The sequence below is a fragment of the Lolium perenne genome, chromosome 4 (genome assembly GCF_019359855.2).
Source record: "Lolium perenne isolate Kyuss_39 chromosome 4, Kyuss_2.0, whole genome shotgun sequence".
Lineage (NCBI taxonomy): Eukaryota > Viridiplantae > Streptophyta > Magnoliopsida > Poales > Poaceae > Lolium > Lolium perenne.
The window spans coordinates 310,524,004-310,546,876 of record NC_067247.2 but is presented as its reverse complement, the minus strand read 5'-3'; the positions used below and the strand labels follow the sequence as shown (position 1 = coordinate 310,546,876).

General features: G+C 45.2%; 1 long non-coding RNA gene across 5 annotated transcripts in view; it reads left to right on the top strand.

Moving 5' to 3' along the window:
- Positions 1 to 22,657, top strand: part of LOC127296109 (uncharacterized) — a 50,854-nt gene extending 28,197 nt beyond the window's left edge. For 2 of the 5 annotated variants that reach the window (XR_011743811.1, XR_011743809.1), the window contains one exon: positions 21,589 to 22,657. This is a non-coding gene — a long non-coding RNA (uncharacterized lncRNA). Of the gene's footprint in view, positions 1 to 21,497 lie in introns of all 5 variants that reach the window. The other 3 variants (XR_011743812.1, XR_011743813.1, XR_011743810.1) reach the window with 3 other exon arrangements.
- The last annotated feature ends 216 nt before the right edge of the window (positions 22,658 to 22,873 follow it).

Here is a 22,873-nt window from a genome sequence, read left to right as displayed (position 1 = left end):
TCTTCTTCTTCTTCTTCTTCTTCTTCTTCTTCTTCGTCTTCGTTCCCTTCTTCTTATTCTTCTTCTTATCTTCCTTCTCCTCGTTCCCTTCTTTAGGAGGAAGAGGCTTGAAGGATGGCTTGTCCGCATAACCTGATTTACTTTCAGAAACAATAGAAGAAACTTGGGAGGATCCCTCCTTTTCATTAATTAGTTGAAAACACACAGCGGTCCTATTATATTTTGGCAAGGTGTCATCTTCTAAAATATTTTGTATGTAAGTATTTGTATGGCTATTATCAATGCAATAAGAAAAACACCCATGCAGGACATCATCAATATCAAGATCACTCATATGTAACAAAGAGATTTTTCTCGACAGTTCTTCATACCCCAAAAATAAAGTAAGTTCATCATGTTGATTAGGAGTAATTTCATCATCACAATACAAATTTGCAGCACTCATTGGGTTCAAATTATCATTGGAGGAGCATTGAAAATTAAAATGACCCACTTCATGGCAAACTTCACAAATAAAAGGATAGAGGGCACAAACTTTTTTACCAAGATCATCTAAAGCCCTAAGCCACTTTCTAGTTTTTTCATTAATATGATGGATGCAATATTCATCTTTGACTTGATTAATTCCACAAGGTCTATGCATTCCACAAAAATTAACATGCTTATAGGAAATAGCATTCTTAGGAGTTTGAGCATGCTTATTGCAATAATTAACAACAATTTCATTCTTCATGCAAGCCTCTTTAAAAGGTTCATGATACTTATCAAAATTCTTCTTAGGCAATTCAAAATGAGAAGCAAAGGCTTTATAAAGATTTGCAGCAACTTGAGAGTCAAGACCATAAGTAGCACTCATATTTCGAAATTTATCGGTATCCATAAAAGCTTCAATGCATTCATAATCATAATTTATACCTGACTCTTTACCTTCATTGTTCTCCCATCCTTCAAATAGCGTTTCTCCTTAATCCGATCAAGAAGATCCCACCTAGCTTCAACCTCCTTGCTTGTGAAAGATCCCTCCGACCTCGCGTCCAGAGAGTCCTTGTGTTGTCCTGAAAGCCTCGCATAAAAATTGTTAACAATAACATTACGGGGGAGCTCATGAATGGGACATTTGAGCATTAGTGACTTCAGTCTCCCCCACGCTTGAGAAATACTCTCTCCATCACGAGGATAAAAGTTATAAATATAATTCCTATCAATATGCACTTCATGAGGAGGATAAAATTTAGAATAAAAGAGAGATGCAATTTCCTCCCAACCAAGAAAATGTCTATTCTCCAACAATTTATACCAATGCGCCGCTTTACCAGACAGCGAAACAGAGAATAGCTTCTTCCTCACTTCATCCATAGAGATACCTGCACACTTGAATAACCCGCATAATTCGTGCAAAAACAGTAAATGATCTCTAGGATGGACAGTTCCATCCCCTTTATAGTGGTTGTCCATAACACGTTCAATAATTTTCATAGGTATTTTATACGGAATACTTTCAGCAGGTGGATTTAAAATATCAGAAGCATCATTAGAGTTATCGCATATGGGAGATAAAGCATTATCAGAGCAAAATATTTCTTCCAAAGCTGAGGAGCAAAAAAGATTATTTTTATATAAACTAGCTTCCCCAAGCTTAGACTTTTCCATAGTATTAGCAGTAATTGCATTCATACTAATAACATCGCTACTAGCATGCAAATAAGGTTCCATAGGTTTTTTAATTTTCGCATCAAACAATTCTAAATCAGGAAAAAGATTAAAAAGCTCACCAATTTTTTTGTTGTTTTCCATTATGCCTAACTAGTGTAAACAAGAAACAAAAAGATGCAATTGCAGAATCTAAAGGAAATAGCTTCGAGTACTTACAACGGCGGAAAATAGCTTGGTAGCCGAGGTCCGGAGTGTGAGTACCTTTTACCTTTCCTCCCCGGCAACGGCGCCAGAAAATAGCTTGATGTCTACTTCCCCCTCCTTTTCCTGTAGACAGTGTTGGGCCTCCAAGAGCAGAGGTTTGTAGAACAGCAGCAAGTTTTCCCTTAAGTGGATCACCCAAGGTTTATCGAACTCAGGGAGGAAGAGGTCAAAGATATCCCTCTCATGCAACCCTGCAACCACAAAGCAAGAAGTCTCTTGTGTCCCCAACACACCTAATAGGTGCACTAGTTCGGCGAAGAGATAGTGAAATACAGGTGGTATGAATATATATATGAGCAGTAGCAACGGTGCCAGAAAATAGCTTGCTGGCGTGTAGTTGATGGTGGTAGTATTGCAGCAGTAGTAACACAGTGAAACAGTAAACAAGCAGTAGTAACGCAGCAGTATTTAGGAACAAGGCCTAGGGATTACACTTTCACTAGTGGACACTCTCAACATTGATCACATAACAGAATAGATAAATGCATACTCTACACTTTTGTTGGATGATGAACACATTGCGTAGGATTACACGAACCCTCAATGCCGGAGTTAACAAGCTCCACAATTAAATGTTCATATTTAAGTAACCTTAGAGTGTAAGATAGATCAAAAGACTAAACCAAGTACTAACATAGCATGCACACTGTCACCTTCATGCATATGTAGGAGGCATAGATCACATCAATACTATCATAGCAATAGTTAACTTCGCAATCTACAAGAGATCATGATCATAGCATAAACCAAGTACTAACACGGATGCACACACTGTCACCATTACACCGTGTAGGAGGAATAAACTACTTTAATAACATCACTAGAGTAGCACATAGAATAGTAGTGATACAAAACTCATATGAATCTCAATCATGTAAAGCAGCTCATGAGATTATTGTATTGAGGTACATGGGAGAGAGATGAACCACATAGCTACAGCGGAGCCCTCAGCCTCGGGGATGGATTACTCCCTCCTCATCATGGAGGCAGCGATGGCGGTGAAGATGGCGGTGAAGACGGCGGTGGAGATGGCTCCGGGGGCAATTCCCCATCCCGGCAGGGTGCCGAAACAGAGTTCTGTCCCCCGAATTGGAGTTTCGCGATGGCGGCGGCGCCCCTGGAGTCTTTCTGGAGTTTCGTCAATTGGTACTGCGTTTTTAGGTCGAAAGGGATTTTATAGGCGAAGAGGCGGCGCAGGGGGGCACCTGGGGGCGCCACACCCTAGGCCGGCGCGGCCAGGGTCTGGCCCGTGCCGCCATGTGGTGTGGTGGCCCCCTGGCCCCTCTCCGACTCTTCTTCGGTGTTCTGGAGCCTTCCGGGAAAAATAGGAGGTTTGGCGTTGATTTCGTCCAATTCCGAGAATATTGCCCGAACAGCCTTTCTGGAACCAAAAACAACAGAAAACAGGAACTGGCACTTCGGCATCTTGTTAATAGGTTAGTTCCAGAAAATGCACGAATATGACATAAAGTGTGCATAAAACATGTAGATAACATCAATAATGTGGCATGGAACATAAGAAATTATCGATACGTCGGAGACGTATCAACCGCCTCACTGCCTCGATTAGCCACTGGAGCCACCCAATTTCATCATCACTGCCGTGCGCCGCCGCGAAAGCTCGCCGTCGATTGGAGCCGTCCACGGAGCTGCCGTCGGTACCTGGAGCTTCACCGTCGTCTACACCTTCGTCGAGCACACTGCCAACCACCGCTGGAGCCACGGTGAGCCCTCCGACCCCTAGCTCCGCCGCGCCAGTGAGTTCTTCGCGCCGGCGATGACGATGACCCTACACCGTTGGATCTGGATCTAATCCTGCGTCTCAGAATCCCCCGTACCGATTCGCGTTAGAATAGACGCTGACGGGTGGAGTCCACCCGTCAGGCAGCCCACGCGTGCGTGGATGCGTGGTGGGCTAGCCTTGCGCCGTTTAAATGAAATGGGCCCATTTAGTTTCCCGCCGGCCCTTTTAGTTAAAATTCGAAATTCCAGTTTAATTCAAATTTCAATACTGGCCCTGTTTTCAAATTTGAATAGATTCAAATTGGCTCAACTAAATTTAATGAATTACATACCATTGGAAATCTAGTAAAATTATCTACACAACTACACTGGTCTCATCTTGAGATTCATTGTGGAATTAATGTGACAAAAAGAACAAGTCAGGGACTTTTTCACATTCAAACAATTATTAAAAATCAACCAAAAATGCTATTGAGTTGATTTCAACTCTCATGGATCACATTTCACATACTCTAATTGATTATGTAAAAATATGGCAGGGTTACTTTGAGTGATTGCTGTCGTGCAGTTGACGTGTGTCTCTCCATTCAGCACGCGACCGTTGGGAACCCCAAGTGGAAGGTGTGATGCGTACAGCAGTAAGTTTCCCTCAGTAAGAAACCAAGGTTTATCGAACCAGTAGGAGCCAAGAAGCACGTTGAAGGTTGATGGCGGCGGAGTGTAGTGCGGCGCAACACCAGGGATTCCGGCGCCAACGTGGAACCTGCACAACACAACCAAATTACTTTGCCCCAACGTGACAGTGAGGTTGTCAATCTCACCGGCTTGCTGTAACAAAGGATTAGATGTATAGTGTGGATGATGATGTTTGCAGAGAACAGTAGAACGAGTATTGCAGTAGATTGTATTCGATGTAAAAGAATGGACCGGGGTCCACAGTTCACTAGAGGTGTCTCTCCGTAACATAAATAGCATGTTGGGTGAACAAATTACAGTTGGGCAATTGACAAATAAAGAGGGCATGACCATGCACATACATGTTATGATGAGTATTGTGAAATTCAATTGGGCATTACGACAAAGTACATAGACCGCTATCCAGCATGCATCTATGCCTAAAAGGTCCACCTTCAGGTTATCATCCGAACCCCCTCCAGTATTAAGTTGCAAACAACAGACGATTGCATTAAGTATGGTGCGTAATGTAATCAACAAATACATCCTTAGACATAGCATTGATGTTTTATCCCTAGTGGCAACAGCACATCCACAACCTTAGGGGTTGCTATCACTCCCCCAGATTTAATGGAGACATGAACCCACTATCGAGCATAAATACTCCCTCTTGGAGTTACAAGTATCAACTTGGCCAGAGCCTCTACTAGCAACGGAGAGCATGCAAGATCATAAACAACACATAGATAATAGATTGATAATCAACATATCATAGTATTCCATATTCATCGGATCCCAACAAACGCAACATGTAGCATTACAAATAGATGATCTTGATCATGTTAGGCAGCTCACAAGATCTAACAATGATAGCACAATTAGGAGAAGACAACCATCTAGCTACTGCTATGGAACCATAGTCCAGGGGTGAACTACTCACACATCACTCTGGAGGCGACCATGGCGGTGAAGAGTCCTCCGGGAGATGATTCCCCTCTCCGGCAGGGTGCCGGAGGCGATCTCCTGAATCCCCCGAGATGGGATTGGCGGCGGCAGCGTCTCTGGAAGGTTTTCTGTATCGTGGCTCTCGGTACTAGGGTATTCGCGACAAAGACTTTAAGTAGGCGGAAGGGCGGAGTCGGAGGGCTGACGGGGACCCCACACGCTAGGGCCGCGCGGGCCCCTCCTGGGCCGTGCCGCCCTAGTGTGGCGGCGCCTCGTCGCCCCACTTCGGTTCCCTTTCGGTGTTCTGGAAGCTTCGTGGAAAAAGAGGCCCCTAGGCGTTGATTTCGTCCAATTCCGAGAATATTTCCTTACTAGGATTTCTGAAACCAAAAACAGCAGAAAACAGCAACTGGCTCTTCGGCATCTCGTTAATAGGTTGGTACCGGAAAATGCATAAATATGACATAAAGTATGTATAAAACATGTGTGTATCATCATAAAACAAGCATGGAACATAAGAAATTATCGATACGTTGGAGATGTATCAGTGATCATGGCCTAAAGTAAATAAAGGACTATATGGCTATTTTATTCAAATGATACTGTCCAAAACTATTATGTAAATTGTATGAGAGGCTTGCTCTCATTTAAATCTTGTCCCAAGTACTTTCATATGAAGTTGTGACCCTGGTCTAATTACTCTCACATGGAATTACTTGGTGATATTAAATAATAAGTGGTATTGTTAAATGGTATGAGGTATTCTACCTCATTTAAATTATTTTCCCAAATAATGATGATGAATGGTTGACTTTGGTCAACATGGATTCATGCATGATTATTGGAGGAGATTAAATCTTAACAAGATTCAATGAGAGGAAATTATTTCCTCAAAGAACTAAATAGAAACTTTAATCTACATATGTAATGAGAAGAAATTATTTTTCTTAAAGAAAGAAACCAAACTCAAATAATATGTTATGTGTGTCATGAGATTAGAATAGTTTGTGTGAAGCCATGTTGTGCTTAGAGTAGCTCTTGAACCTTGTTGGGTGATTGTATCTCGTATTCTTTTTTAGACGCTAGTACCGGAGAATACCAACAGGAGGAAGGCTTCTACCAAGAAGAGGAAGAAGAGAACTGTGATCACTACCCCCACCAAGGCAAGCTGATATTCTTGCAAGTGCAAAGCTCTATTTGAGCAAGGCAAAATTACTTTTACCTTATGTGCAACAATCCCATCCCAAGTTTTTACCCTACAAGTTTTTACTTGGTTTATTAAGAAGTTACTTTTATAGTTAACTTTGGTCTAAGTTTAGAGTGTACTACAGTAGCAAAGTTAGCCTCAAAGATAGCGAAGAAAGATAGCACCCCTCATGATAAGTGCTAGTGCTAACAACTAAAATTGACTACTCTAGATGGGAATTTGTGATTTGAAATGAATTTGAAAACTTTGGAATGATGAGTCATTCCATTGAAAGATCTTTAAAAGTGAATATGACTTGAATGATATGGTCGATTTTGACTAAAACTGATATTGGTTTGGATGCGATACCTTTCCAATTTTTGAGTACCCCCACAATACCTGATTATGGGTAGGGCTTAACTGGAAGTTTATACATCTTAGTATGGGTTCCCTCTAAACAAGCATCATAGGGGTTATGCCGAGGCTCCCTCCGTAGAATGTGAAATGATGTGAAATGAGGTGAATGTACGGCCAAGCCCTGTGCAGTTCCCAGGTTGACAGTTGGTCTTCACTGGGAGGCCAAGCTCATGGGGAGAGGTACCTATACTAGGGTATGTAAGTGAAAGGTTATGGTTGATGATCCGCGTACTGAGTTACGATGATTCTGGGCTATCCCTGACGGATGTAATCAAATGTTGTGGCACAAGTGTGCAACCTCTGCAGAGTGTAAACCTATTCGAATAGCCGTGTCCACGGTTACGGACGGTTGGAAAGGCCATACTGTTACCGGTGTCAGATAATTCTTGAAAGTGTTGATGAAGTGAATGGTGACTTGACTTGAATCACAACTGAGTTGTGGGAATGACACTAATGTTCCCACTTGAGTTAGTTAGCACATGAAATAGTCTTTTACCAAATACTTGTGAACTAAAATTGGCTTTATGCAAAATAAACTAGAGCTTAGCACCCCCTTACTAAACTTGATAGTACTTACATTAGTATTAGTTTGCGAGTACTTAAAGTACTCACGGCTGTGTCCCTGGCTATTCAAATGGCCAGACTATGAAGAGGAGCAGAACTACTAAGGTGACGACCAGCAGGACGCCTACGACAAATAGGAATCTTCTGACGTCAAGCGTTGGCCTGTGGACTAGATAGTCCCCTTTTAGTACGCTTCCGCTATGAACTGTGTTCGTTGATCATTAGATCAACTATTTGTGTAATATGGATCATGTGATCTGAATCTGTAAGACAAGTATGGTTTGTAATGAATGATGACTTATGATATTCGACTGTTATGTCTCGCAACAACAATATTCCTGGGATTGCGATGTATGGCATAATAGGCATCTGGACTTAAAAATCCGGGTGTTGACAAGTTGGTATCAGAGCCATTGTTTGACCTTAGAAGACCCTAGTTAGAATGGACGTTCAGAAAAACTTAGTTTTGAAACCAAATGAAGGGAATATTTATGAAAAATTATTCACACTCTTGTCTTTGAGATCTTTTCAAATTGATGAATCATGTTCTTCCTTATGAATCTACCTAAAATTTTGACACACTTGTTCACTTCTCTAACTTACTCATCCATTTCACTTTCAGATGGAGCCGAATGAACCCATCAACACCAAGTTCTACCAGCTTGGGAATGGAGGTAGCCTGATCTTCGAGCATGACCTCAACGCCCTCTCGGACTTTCTTGGACGCCCTCACCCCGAGTTCCACGGAATCGAGGTGAACGACCAGCCCGGAGGGGAGCTTCAGTGGATCATCATCGCTGATCTGAGAGGCAAGATGGAGCCTCCTACTTCTGAGAGGATCATCTTCTCTTTCAGGGAGAGCAACTGGCTGGACGGACTTGCTCGTGCTCTTCAGGAGGCACTTGCTCGTCTGTGCGGGCAGAACGTTGTGGCGATCTTAGCATCCCGCTTTGCGCACCTCGTGAGGCGCGATTCTATGGGAGTGCCCATGGAACTGCAGCCCCACCCCGAGATGAGGCACCATGCTGAGTATCTGGACTTCATGCTGTACCAGACTCAGAAGGATCTGGACGCCACCCGCGTGTACGCCAACCAGACCCACGCTCACATCACTGAGCAAGGAGAGGCGATCAAGCTACTTGCAAGGGACCGCAAGTCACTCCGCCAGCAGCGTGCCAAGAAGGACGCTACCATCGCGCGTCTTCGCGCGAAGATAGCATCTTTGGAGGCCACTGTCAAGGCCCAAGAGGACCAGCTGAGAGAGATGGAGGAAGATGAAGGTGAAGACCTTCAGGGAGGAGGAGCCTTCCTGAGTGATGACGATGACTTTGAGGAGGACGAGTTCAGCGAAGAGGAGGACTACGAGTTCCTGGAGGCCGGAGCAGACGACTTCGTCCCGATCGATGTAGATGATGAGGAGTAGTTGCACTTGATCACTGAGTAGGTGTGAGTTTGTATCCCGCCCGTTGTATCGTAGCAAGGAACATGGTTCTTAAAACCATGGGTGTGTTAGCATGTAATATGTGATGTTTGAATGAATGAATGTTTGAATCAAAAGAATTCAAGTTTTAAATTTATGAACTTACCCAAAATAAGCCATAGAAAATTCCCTCTTATCTCATGATCTTCTCTATGTTCAGATGGCCCCTCCCAATCGCAACAACAACCAAGATGCCATGATGCAACTGCTGCAGACTTTGATGGCAGATCGAGAGACTGAAAGAGCTTAACGCCAAGCCAACATAGCTGCACTGCAACACCTTTCCAACCAAGGCCATGGAAATCATGACCACCCCGGATCAAAGCTCAAGAACTTCCAGAACACCAACCCTCCGGTGTTTAGCAAGACCGAGGAACCCCTCGATGCCGATGACTCGCTCTAGACCATGGAGAACAACTTAGAAGTAGCAGGAGTTGAAGCCGCCGAGAAGGTCTTGTTTGCAACCCATTACCTTGCAGGACCAGCCCGAGCCTGGTGGACCAGCACCCGTGCCATGAACGCAGGACAAGTCATGACTTGGGCAGATTTCAAGCTCAAGTTCAGCAAGTACCACGTGCCCCCGGGTTTAATCAAGAAGATGAGGGACGAGTTCCGAGAACTCAAGCAAGGCCGGATGACGGTGGTAGAATACCGCGACAGGTTCCTTACACTGTCAAGGTACGCCCCCGACGAGACCGACACCACCGAGAAGAGGCAGGAGAGATTCCTAAACGGACTGCATGACGAGATGCAGACGGTGCTAGTCAACATCCCATTTGCCGACCTGGAAGCCTTAGTGGACTCCGCCATCCAGATGGAGGGCAAGCTCAACCAAGCCAACGAGAACCGCAAACGCCGCATGATGCACCAGAGTGGGCCCAGCAATACTCCAAAGTATCGCCCCAGCTCAAGCGGAGGTTTGGCCCCAAGAAACAACAAGCCCCAGATGCAGACTTCACGTCCGGGTTATCAGAACCGGAGTGGAGGAAACTCCAGACCAGGAGGCCACCACAACAACAGCAACTACAACAGCAACTACAACAACAACAACTTCAACTACGCTCCACCCAGAGCCCCCAACAACAACAACAACAACAACAACAACAACAACACCAGCACCGCTCCAAGGACTGGGAGCAACGACATCCCCGTCGCCACCAAGGACAAGGCCACCATCACTTGTTATGAGTGTGGAGTGGTGGGACACTACTCCAACGAGTGCCCCAAGAGGTTAGCCAAGAATGCCGCCAACACCGCTGCACCTGCTCAGCAGCAACGCCGCGTCTCCACCGGCAAAAAGTTCGCCCCCAACAACCCCAATAACCGCAACGGCCGTCTCTTCCACATGAACGCTGAAGAAGCCCAGGAAGCACCAGATGTTGTACTGGGTATGTTTTCTGTTAACTCCGTACCTGCCAGAGTGTTGTTTGATTCTGGAGCATCGCATTCATTTGTCACTGAAGACTTTGCATGCACAAGTAAAATCCAACCCATCAGTCTGAAGCATGTCATGATAGTTCAAATACCTGGATAAACCACCAAAGCTAGAAAATTTTGCAAAGATGTGCCTATCAGAATCCATGAAATAGATTTTTATGCCAATCTAATTGTTCTGGGAACCAAAGGTTTGGAAGTGGTGCTAGGAATGGACTGGATGTCAAAACACCATGGACTGATTGACTGTGCCAAGAAACCCATCACCATGACTAGTAGCACTGGTATCCTAGTAGAGCATGTATCTGAAAGACTACCCAGAAAGTTTACCTGCAACCAAAGTTTAGCCAAGCCAACTCTGGATCAGATCAGGGTCGTCCGTCGATACCCTGATGTGTTTCCGGATTATCTACCCGGTATGCCCCCTGATCGGGATATCGAGTTCATCATCGAGTTAATCCCCGGAACCGGACCTATAGCCCAGAGAGCCTATAGTATGAACCCAATAGAGCTAGTGGAGCTGAAGAAACAACTTGATGATATGTTAGCCAAAGGTTTGATTCGACCTAGTGTATCACCCTGGAGATCACCTGTTTTGTTCGTGGACAAGAAGGATAGTGCCACTCGTTTATGTACTGATTACCGTAAGCTTAACGATGTCGCCGTCAAGAACAAATACCCCTTACCCAAGATAGAAGACCTGTTTGACCAGTTGACTGGTGACAAAGTGTTTTCTAAGATTGATCTTAGGACTGGTTATCATCAGCTGAAGATTCGTGCCACTGATATTCCAAAGACCGCCTTTACCACTAGATACGGGTTGTATGAGTACAACGTCATGTCCTTTGGATTAACCAATGCCCCTGCTTATTTCATGAACCTCATGAATAAAATCTTCATGAACTTTTTGGATAAGTTTGTCGTTGTCTTCATCGACGACATCCTTATCTATTCCAAATCCGAAGAAGAACATGAGCAACATTTGGAGATCATCCTAGAAACCCTTAGACAACACAAGTTGTATGCCAAGTTCAGCAATGTGAGTTTTGGTTGAAGGAAGTAGGATTCCTGGGACATATCTTGTCTGCAGGAGGAATTGTCGTAGATCCCGCCAAGATCAAAACCGTTACAGAATGGCAAGCCCCAACCACCCAGACCGAGGTCCGCGCTTTTCTTGGATTAGCCGGATATTACCGTAGATTTGTAGAAGGCTTTTCAAGCATCGCAAGACCAATGACCCAACTGTTGAAGAAGGACAGGAAGTTTGAATGGACTGATAAATGTGAAGAAAGTTTCCAGCAACTCAAGAGTAGATTGACCTCAGCCCCAATTCTGATCATGCCAAACATCGCCAAGCCATTTGACGTCTATTGCGATGCCTCCAAGATTGGTCTTGGATGTGTGCTTATGCAAGAAGGCAAAGTGATATCATATCTGTCAAGACAGCTGAAGCAACATGAGAAGAATTACCCAACCCATGACTTAGAGCTTGCAGCCGTAGTCCTAGCCTTGAAAGTTTGGCGTCATTACCTCATGGGTAATCGATGCGAGATCTACTCCGACCACAAGAGTTTGAAGTACATTTTCACCCAGAAGGAGCTGAATATGAGGCAACGCAGATGGATAGAATTGATCAAGGATTACGACATGGAAATTCACTACCACCCCGGCAAGGCCAATGTGGTAGCGGATGCCCTGAGTCGACTGCCGTGTCAGTTGAACTCCATGATCGCAATCGAGCAACCCAGCCTATTTCATGAGTTTGAACAGTTTAGACTTGAACTAGTTAGTGAAGGATTCCTAGCCAGCATAGAGCTTCAACCCACCTTGATGAGCCAGATCAAAGAAGCCCAGAAGGGAAACACTAGCATCGATGGAATCAAGAACCAAATAGCTGCAGGGAAAGCACCGGGATTTACCGAAGACGAAGCCGGAGTTCTTTGGTACAAAGGACGCCTATGTGTACCAGCAAATTCTGAACTGAAGCAAGTCATCCTGAAAGAAGCCCATGACACCCTTTACTCAATTCATCCCGGAGGTACCAAGATGTATCAAGACTTGAAGGAACAATTCTTGTGGCATGGAATGAAGAGAGAAATCGGAAGCTACATCGCCAAGTGTGATATCTGTCAGAGAGTCAAGGCGGAACATCAGCGACCCGCAGGATTGCTGCAGCCACTGCAGATTCTAGAATGGAAGTGGGACTCGGTAGGAATGGACTTTATCACTGGTTTGCCCAAATCCAGCAAAGGAAACGATTCAATCTGGGTAGTTGTCGATAGATTAACCAAGGTAGCCCATTTCATCCCCGTCAAGACCACATACCAAGGTACAAAGTTAGCCGAGCTGTACATCTCCAGAATAGTCGTCCTGCACGGAACCTCGAAGTCGATTGTGTCAGATAGAGGATCTCAATTTACCTCAAGATTCTGGCAGAGAGTGCATGAAGGACTAGGAACCCGGCTGAATTTCAGCACCGCATATCATCCGCAGACCGATGGACAGACGGAAAGAGTCAACCGGATACTAGAAGACATGTTGAGAGCATGTGTACTAGAATATGGATCCAAGTGGGAAGACTGCCTGCCTTACGCAGAATTCTCATACAACAAAAGCTACCAAGCCAGCTTACAGATGGCCCCTTTTGAAGCCCTGTACGGAAGGAAGTGCCGTACCCCTCTAAATTGGTCAGAAGTCGGAGAGAGCCAAGTCTTTGGACCAGATGTTCTTAGAGAGGCCAAAGAGAAGGTACACAAGATCCGCGAGTACCTCAAGACTGCTCAGTCAAGACAGAAGAGTTACGCCGAAAAAAGACGCCGAGAGATGACCTTCGAGATTGGAGATTTTGTCTATCTCAAAGTATCCCCCCTGAAAGGACTGCAGAGATTCCAGCTGAAAGGAAAGCTTGCACCCCGATATGTCGGACCCTTCAAAGTTATGAGTCGCCGAGGAGAAGTATCCTATCAACTGGAGCTACCAGAATAAATGTCGGCTGTGCACGATGTGTTTCACATTTCACTACTCCGGAAGTGTCTAGAAGTGCCCGAGAAGACCGAAGTTTTCAAGAACATCGATCACCGATCGGTGGATATCAACAAGGACTTGAATCACGAAGTGCCGATTCGCATACTGGAGGAAGCTTTCAGGACCACTCGCACCAGGAGTATCAAGTTTCTGAAGATTCAATGGAGCAATCATACCGAAGATGAAGCCACCTGGGAACGCGAAGACTACATGAAGAAGGAATACCCAGATCTCTTTAGTACCTAATTTTCTTTAAGATCTCGGGACGAGATCTTTCGTAAGGGGGAAGGGTTTGTAACATCCCAAATTTCAATCAAATGAAGAAGATGAATTCCAATTACCCAAAATTTGGAACCAACAAAAACTTTAAATTTGCATATAGTGCTATGCATAGGACTTGTGCATTATTGTGTGATATGCCATGATGATTGCTTGAGTGCTTTTGTACTACACCCTAAAACCCTAAATTGATCATGAGGAGATCACAAATCAAATCCAAGACAAAGAAAATAAATAAAATGGAAAAACCCTAAAACCCTCACATATGGCTTATGCCATTTCTGCAAATCTTTACCCTAGACCAATTTGGCTTTCACCATTAGTTATGTTACTAAACACTTATTACCACTTTTGGAATCAAATAAACTCAAATCAAATCAAATTTGAACTCAAATTGTGATCACATGCAATATTGGTCAAATCTGCCAATTTCAGTCTGGTCACTACTTTGAGCCACTGTATTTTGAGATTTTCAAACCAAACAATTCCAATTCTTTGCACCTCATCGAAGTACACATCAAGGTGAACAACTTTTGTAAAGACCACCATATCAAATTCATCTTGGATCAAAAACTATGCTCAAGCAAAGTTGGGACTTTTTAACAACTCCAACATCACCCCACTTTGCAAATTTTGCATTTCTTTTATTTTTAAAATTCCGCCACCACCATTGTGGGTCTCTGGTCATTTGCAACCAATCCAACCAACTCAATTTCAAATTTTGGAATTGCTTTGCATAGGTCAAATTTGGCAAAAACTTGAAAATTCAAATATGCACACATCTCAAAATCACTATTTGGAATAGTGTTGCCCAACCCTATGCCACCACTTGGCTCCTACATGTCCCCTGGTTCCCTCTCCACCTACACATGACATAGCAACCCTAAGAGAAGGGCCACACATGGCATAGCCATGGCCATGCCGGCCATGAGCACCATGCATGCCCCTCTCCTCTCTCCTTCCTTCCCCAACCCTGGCCACCTTGCCCAATACTGCCGCCACACTCTACTGCACTTGCCTACCCTAGCCCTGGTCGAGGAGGTGCCCTGCATGCGCCAGACGCGGACGCGCCCACGACGTCCTGCGCATGCCGATCATGGCGTGGGCACGCCCACGGGCACACACTGGACACGCGCCGCCTCGATGTTCTGCGCCACGCCTGGACCCCCTCTCTCTTCCTTGAGCCTCGTCGTGACACCACGATGCCGCCAGACACGCGCTCGATGCTGACCCACGCCCGCCGTTGCCGGAGACGGCGACCAAACCCCGCCTCGGGCGCACAGCATCTCGCAACGTCCCGACCGCGTTACGCACCGCCTAAGCTAGCTAGCGCCGCCCAGAGGATCGCCTGGATACGTGGAACAGGACGCGGCCCTCGCCTAGCTCGATAGATCGCTGGAGAACACGCGCCGCGGTCGACATTGCCGCAGCACCCACGGCCACCTCCGCGCCTATAAAAGGAGGCCTCCCCTCGATGTTTTCTTCACACCGCAGCACTCACCTCTCTTCCCTCGATCTCCTCGACCACCTCACTGCCTCGATTAGCCACTGGAGCCACGCAATTTCATCATCACTGCCGTGCACCGCCGCGGAAGCTCGCCGTCGATTGGAGCCTTCCCCGGAGCTGCCGCCGGTACCTGGAGCTTCGCCATCGTCTACTCCTTCGTCGAGCACACTGCCAACCACCGCTGGAGCCACGGTGAGACCTCCGACCCCCTAGCTCCGCCGCGCCAGTGAGTTCTTCGCACTGGCGACGACGACGACCCTGCACCGTTGGATCTGGATCTAATCCTGCGTCTCAGAATCCCCCGTACCGATTCGCGTTAGAATAGACGCTGACGGGTGGAGCCCACCCGTCAGGCAGCCCACGCGTGCGTGGATGCGTGGTGGGCTGGCCTTGCGCCGTTTAAATGAAATGGGCCCATTTAGTTTCCCGCCGGCCCTTTTAGTTAAAATTCGAAATTCCAGTTTAATTCAAATTTCAATACTGGCCCTGTTTTCAAATTTGAATAGATTCAAATTGGCTCGACCAAATTTAATGAATTACATACCGTTGGAAATGTAGTAAAATTATCTACACAACTACACTGGTCTCATCTTGAGATTCATTGTGGAATTAATGTGACAAAAAGAACAAGTCAGGGACTTTTGCACATTCAAACAATTATTAAAAATCAACCAAAAATGCTATTGAGTTGATTTCAACTCTCATGGATCACATTTCACATAATCTAATTGAATATGTAAAAATATGGCAGGGTTACTTTGAGTGATCATGGCCTAAAGTAAATAACGGACTATATGGCTATTTTAGTCAAATGATATTGTCCAAAACTATTATGTAAATTGTATGAGAGGCTTGCTCTCATTTAAATCTTGTCCCAAGTACTTTCATATGAAGTTGTGACCCTGGTCTTATTACTCTCACATGGAATTACTTGGTGATATTAAATGATAAGTGGTATTGTTAAATGGTATGAGGTATTCTACCTCATTTAAATTATTTTCCCAAATAATGATGATGAATGGTTGACTTTGGTCAACATGGATTCATGCATGATTATTGGAGGAGATTAAATCTTAAAAAGATTCAATGAGAGGAAATTATTTTCTCCAAGAACTAAATAGAAACTTTAATCTACATATGTAATGAGAGGAAATTATTTTTCTTAAAGAAAGAAACCAAACTCAAATAATATGTTATGTGTGTCATGAGATTAGAATAGTTTGTGTGAAGCCATGGTGTGCTTAGAGTAGCTCTTGAACCTTGTTGGGTGATTGTATCTCGTATTCGTTTTTAGACGCTAGTACCGGAGAATACCAAGAGGAGGAAGGCTTCTGCCAAGAAGAGGAAGAAGAGAACTGTGATCACTACCCCCACCAAGGCAAGCTGATATTCTTGCAAGTGCAAAGCTTTATTTGAGCAAGGCAACATTACTTTTACCTTATGTGCAACAATCCCATCCCAAGTTTTTACCCTACAAGTTTTTACTTGGTTTATTAAGAAGTTACTTTTACAGTTAACTTTGGTCTAAGTTTAGAGTGTACTATAGTAGCAAAGTTAGCCTCAAAGATGGTCAAGCAAGATAGCACCCCTCATGATAAGTGCTAGTGCTAACAACTAAAATTGACTACTCTAGATGGGAATTTGTGATTTGAAATGAATTTGAAAACTTTGGAATGATGAGTCATTCCATTGAAAGATCTTTAAAAGTGAATATGACTTGAATGATATGGTCGATTTTGACTAAAACTGATATTGGTTTGGATGCGATACCTTTCCAATTTTTGAGCACCCCCACAATACCTGATTATGGGTAGGGCTTAAGTGGAAGTTTATACATCTTAGTATGGGTTCCCTCTGAACAAGCATCATAGGGGTTATGCCGAGGCTGCCTCCGTAGAATGTGAAATGATGTGAAATGAGGTGAATGTACGGCCAAGCCCTGTGCAGTTCTCAGGTTGACAGTTGGTCTTCACTGGGAGGCCAAGCTCATGGGGAGAGGTACCTATACTAGGGTATGTAAGTGAAAGGTTATGGTTGATGATCCGCGTACTGAGTTACGATGATTCAGGGCTATCCCTGACGGATGTAATCAAATGTTGTTGCACAAGTGTGCAACCTCTGCAGAGTGTAAACCTATTCGAATAGCCGTGTCCACGGTTACAGACGGTTGGAAAGGCCATACTGTTACCGGTGTCAGATAATTCTTGAAAGTGTTGATGAAGTGAATGGTGACTTGACTTGAATCACAACTGAGTTGTGGGAATGACACTAATGTTCCCACTTGAGTTAGTTAGCACATGAAAGAGTCTTTTACCAAATACTTGTGAACTAAAATTGGCTTTATGCAAAATAAACTAGAGCTTAGCACCCCCTTACTAGACTTGATAGTACTTACATTAGTATTAGTTTGCGAGTACTTAAAGTACTCATGGCTGTGTCCCTGGCTATTCAAATGGCCAGACTATGAAGAGGAGCAGAACTACCAAGGTGATGACCAGCAGGACGCCTACGACAACTAGGAATCTTCTGACGTCAAGCGTTGGCCTGTGGACTAGATAGTCCCCTTTTATTACGCTTCCACTATGAACTGTGTTCGTTGATCATTAGATCAACTATTTATGTAATATGGATCATGTGATCTGAATCTGTAAGACAAGTATGGTTTGTAATGAATGATGACTTATGATATTCGACTGTTATGTCTCGCAACAACAATATTCCTGGGATTGCGATGTATGGCATAATAGGCATATGGACTTAAAAATCCGGGTGTTGACACTCCTCCTGGGTATTTTGTTCCCGATGGGATGGTTTGTTGTCTTCGATGTTCTCTCTATGGTCTGAAACAGGCCCCTCGTGCCTGGTTTGAGCGCTTTGCCTCTGTGGTGATTGCTGCTGGCTTCTCTCCTAGTTTTCATGATCCAGCACTTTTCGTTCACTCTTCTCCTCGTGGACGCACTCTTCTTCTTCTCTATGTTGATGATATGATAATTACTGGTGATGATCCTGAGTATATTGCCTTTGTCAAGGCTCGTCTTCGAGATCTGTTTCTTATGACCGATCTTGGTCCTCTTCGCTATTTTCTTGGCATTGAGGTTTCCTTCACTTCTGAGGGTTTTTCTATATCTCAGGAAAAGTACATTCATGATCTTCTTGCTCGTGCTGCTCTTGGGGATGAGCGCACTGTTGATACTCCTATGGAGCTTAATGTTAAGCTTCGTCCTACTGATGGTGATCCTCTTCCTGATCCCACCCGTTATCGCCATCTTGTTGGGAGTCTTGTTTATCTTACTGTCACTCGTCCTGATATTTCTTATCCTGTTCATATTCCGAGTCAGTTTGTCTCAGCTCCTAGCACTGTTCACTACAGTCATCTCCTCCGTGTTCTTCGTTACCTTCGTGGCACGATCACTCGTCGCCTTTTCTTTCCCCGTTCTAGCTCTCTCCAGTTCCAGTGCTACTCGGATGCTACCTGGGCGAGTGATCCTACGGATCGTCGTTCACTTTCTGCTTACTGTGTGTTTCTTGGTGGTTCGCTTGTTGCTTGGAAGACGAAGAAACAGGTAGCAGTTTCCCGTTCGAGTGTTGAGGCTGAGTTGCGGGCTATGGCTTTGTTGATTGCTGAGGTGACCTGGTTACGATGGTTGCTTGCAGATTTTCGGGTCTCTATTACGACACCCACTCCACTTTTATCTGACAGTACAGGTGCTATCAGTATTGCACGTGATCCAATCAAGCATGAGCTGACCAAGCATATTGGTGTTGATGCTTTTTATACACGTGCTCAGATGCAGGATGAGGTTGTTGCGGTTCATTATGTGCCTTCAGATTTGTAGTTGGCGGATTTCTTTACAAAGGCACAGACTCGAGCGCAACATGACTTTTTACTCTCCAAACTCAGTGGTGTGGATCCACCATGAGTTTGAGGGAGGTGTTAGATGTATATATCTGTATATTGTAGTTTCCCCATATGTTAAGGGGCTTCCTGTATATTTGCACCTGTACATGTACTATATATTGTGGCCTTTGGCCCCCTGGTAATACAACAAGTATATTGCCCTAACAATATTAACCCTGAATTGGTTGGTGCACATCTGTACAATATTTTAATGAGGTTGGCCTACTATGATTTTTATTAAGTGGTAATTTAGAATTCTATTAATATCACCAGATGCACAAAACTGCAGAGCCAATTAGTTTGCTATGTTTCAAGCATCATGTAAAATTCAAGCAAAATAAATACTTTTTTATTTTAAGAAGTCTTTGGAATTTCAAAGTGGAAGTTATAAATTTGTTGTCCGTTTTCAGCCAGCAGTGAAAATATTTTATAGTACGTTGCTAAGGGCATCTCCAACCGGGCGACCAAAACGGACGCGCTGGGCCGTCCGTTTTGGGCCGTTTGGGTGGCCGCGCGGACGCGCGGACGGAGCCCCGCGTCCGCGCGTCCGTTTGGTCGCGCCCTGCGCCCAACGCAGCGGCCACCCATTTGGCCATTTGGCATATTTCTTTGAGAAATAGGCCATCTGGCCACGCATCCTTATAAATAGTCAAGGTCGCCATGTACCCCTCGAACCCCTCCTGGAACTTGGGGGTGCCATGGAGTTGCTTCCAACAATGAGGGAAGGCAAAGGTCTTGTCTCCATTGTTGCCTTTGTACCATTCCAAAGCTTGCCACACCTAGAGCAAAGCAAGACAACAATGATAAACATATGTGCAAACATTGGATGACTAAGTTGAGGTTTAAGAATCATATCAAGTCCTTCACACCCATGCTACTAACGGGGATCCGCTTCACGTGTTCATACGCCGCTTGAAACTTGTTGCATTCCGTTTGAATTGCTCCCCACCTCTTTTGGAGCGATAGCTCGCTGCGGTCGCTCTCAAATGGCTCATGTCCGTATTTGCGATGTTCATGGAAGTAATCATGGATCCGGCGCCAGAATGCGGTCCCCTTCTGCTCGGCACCCGTTAATGCATCTTGCCCGATGGTCAACCATCCATCGACGAGCACCTTGTCCTCCTTCTCCGTGTAGTTGCTAGTTCTTTTGCTTACGCGGCGACCTCCAGCTTGTGCAACTGCGGCTTGCGTGAGCTCCTGACCGAACAACGGCTCGTCGTCGATGTTAATGCTGCCGGGACAGGCAGTGCGGTCCTGCTGTGTGTCAATGGGAGGTGGCTGGGGAGCCTGCTCGGTTGAAGCATAGGGCATGGTGGTCGGCATTGCCTGCGTGTAGGACGAAGGGGCCTGCATCGGAGGCAGCGCGCGCTCGGACGACAAATCGTCGAGCAGGTTGCGTGCTCCGGCCATCGCTGCTGATTCCATGTGCTTGGGGCCTTTGGAGTTCGCCGGTGCACGGTTCAGGTCAATGGACGAAGGAGACGGCCCCGTGAAGGACTCGCCCACCTCCGGTGAACCATCCCGTGACGGGTACGCGTACCGCGCCGACTGCGCCCCCAATTCCTGCGGGCCGGGCGTGTACCCAAACGGGGCAGTCGGCAGGGGTGTCGACCTTGGAGGAAGGGGCCGGGTCACGGACGACGCCGAGCTCCCCCCCGAGGCCGTGTCGGCGCCCGGGAGGATCAAGTGCTGAGAGAGCGCTGCGTGGCTGTAGAAGAGCATGGCATGCTCTTGCATGACGTTCGCCTTCGCCTCCGTCTTGAGTTGGAGGAGCTGCTCCGCCGCCCGCTGCCGCTCCTCCGCGGCAGCGACATCCCTCTTCCGTTGCTCGAGCGCCCTGCGGCGGTCGCCCCGCTTCTTGCTCTCGATCTTCCTCTACTCCGCGGTGAGGTCGAGCTTCGCCTTCTTCGTCGCCAGCCCGGGCTCCACGACCACCGGAGCATCCAGTTCAGGAGCCGCCGACACGAGAGGAGCGGCAACATCCGCGAGCTGTGCCTCGTCTCCGATGGTGGTGGTGCTGGCGGTGGCGGCGGCAGTCGGCAGGTCGGCCATCTCTAGGTATTGGGACTGGAGTGGAGTGTTTCTGTTTTGGGACACAGACAGGCGGGCCAGGGGCGGACAAAGGGTGGACGCGAGGGACCAGCACTCGGCGTCCGCGGCCACGCAAACTCGTCTCAGATTTGGGCCGGGTTTGGGTCGTCCCGGATGCCGCGGCCATCCGTTTTAGGGATGGGTCCGCGCGCTGGGCCGCGTTTTTGTCCGGCTTGACCCATTCGGACGTGCGGGCGCGGTTTGGGTCGCCCGGTTGGAGATGCCCTAAGGCCTGCTTGCTTTATCTCTTATCATTTCACTTCATGTTACAAATTGCTACAGAGACTTACAATGCCACATGCATTTCTTTTATTTGTGTATGTCCCATCTTTTGGAGGTCAAGAGTTGATTCTTGATGGCTTAATTTATGAAGTGTATGATAATCATAAAAAGTGCTAATATCCATCTGGGGCAATATTGTGGTTTAGGACGGTATTATGGATGCTATGTGGAAAAAGTTGGGGTCAATGGTAGACCAAAAGGCCATAATTATTAAATACAAGACCTTGCAAAATTATTGATGATCAGATGATTTTCAAGGACTTCCGAGTTACCATACATTAATGTAACTACAGATTATGCAAGGTATCCTTAGATTTGTGCCCCTTTTGATAATATTGTGCATTTTAAATTCTTCTGTGTACATTGATAAAGTTTATCGGCTTTTAACTGATACTATATATATGCTAAAAGGATAAAAAAATCGATAATGCCAAGAAAACAAGCTTCTTCCATTTTTTTGTCCTACAGTATGACATGGTAATCAAAAGGCTATGCATGCTACTTTTTTTTCTGAGTGCTAATTTTCAGATATCCTATTCCATTCATGTTTAAGCTTTAAATTTTAATCAATATGTACAGTTTGCATATTCGAATAATTACACCAGCAACCTTATATTTCCAATTGTTCTTTTCCAGAGAGTGAAGTTAAATGTTGAATGCACAATGGCTTTGGTAAGAATAATGATTAAAAAATCATTTAAAACGAGCTAAGAACTTGATAAACAGAGATGTAAAGGGGTTAAATGCATGGCTCCTTTTAATTAATTTTCTAGGTAGCTTACAGATTTTCAGAGTTCTATTTACACTTCTAACAGCCCTTTTCCCTATATCATTACTCTATCCCGTTTGGCTATCTCTGTTTTGTCAGATGTGGATGCTTGAAGGCGAGAGATCTGGCTGGGCAAGTGGCCGTTTCCGTTCGTCGGTTATTTGGTCTCTGATGAATGGAGATTTTATCGCGCTTCCATCGGCCGGAACCTTTAGTTCCTTTTCAACCTATTCATTTTTCTGGTTTTCAGCATGGTACTTTTGTACTCTTTTTCGTTGGCATCAATGTTGGTTCTCTGACCAGTAGAAACGTGTATCGCCACAGGTTGGTCTCCACGGGTCCACTATGTATAATCTACTGTACTAAGTATTCTAGCGCTGCAGCAATCTCTCTATTGTCCACCATGCTGTCTAAACTAAATTTTTAACAAAGCAGTTTCGAAAACAGTCCACACTTCTCAAGCCATGCAGACTATCAAATGTACGCTCCAAAGTAGTTAGAACTTGCTACGTATATATGTTAAAAGATTAACACCACGGCGCCCCGCCTATGCTTCCTAGTACTAAACAATATCTAAACAATATCTAGATATGTTTAAATCTTAGATAAATCTAAGATATCCTTTTATGAATGTAGGGATTACATTTTTTAAATTGATGTCG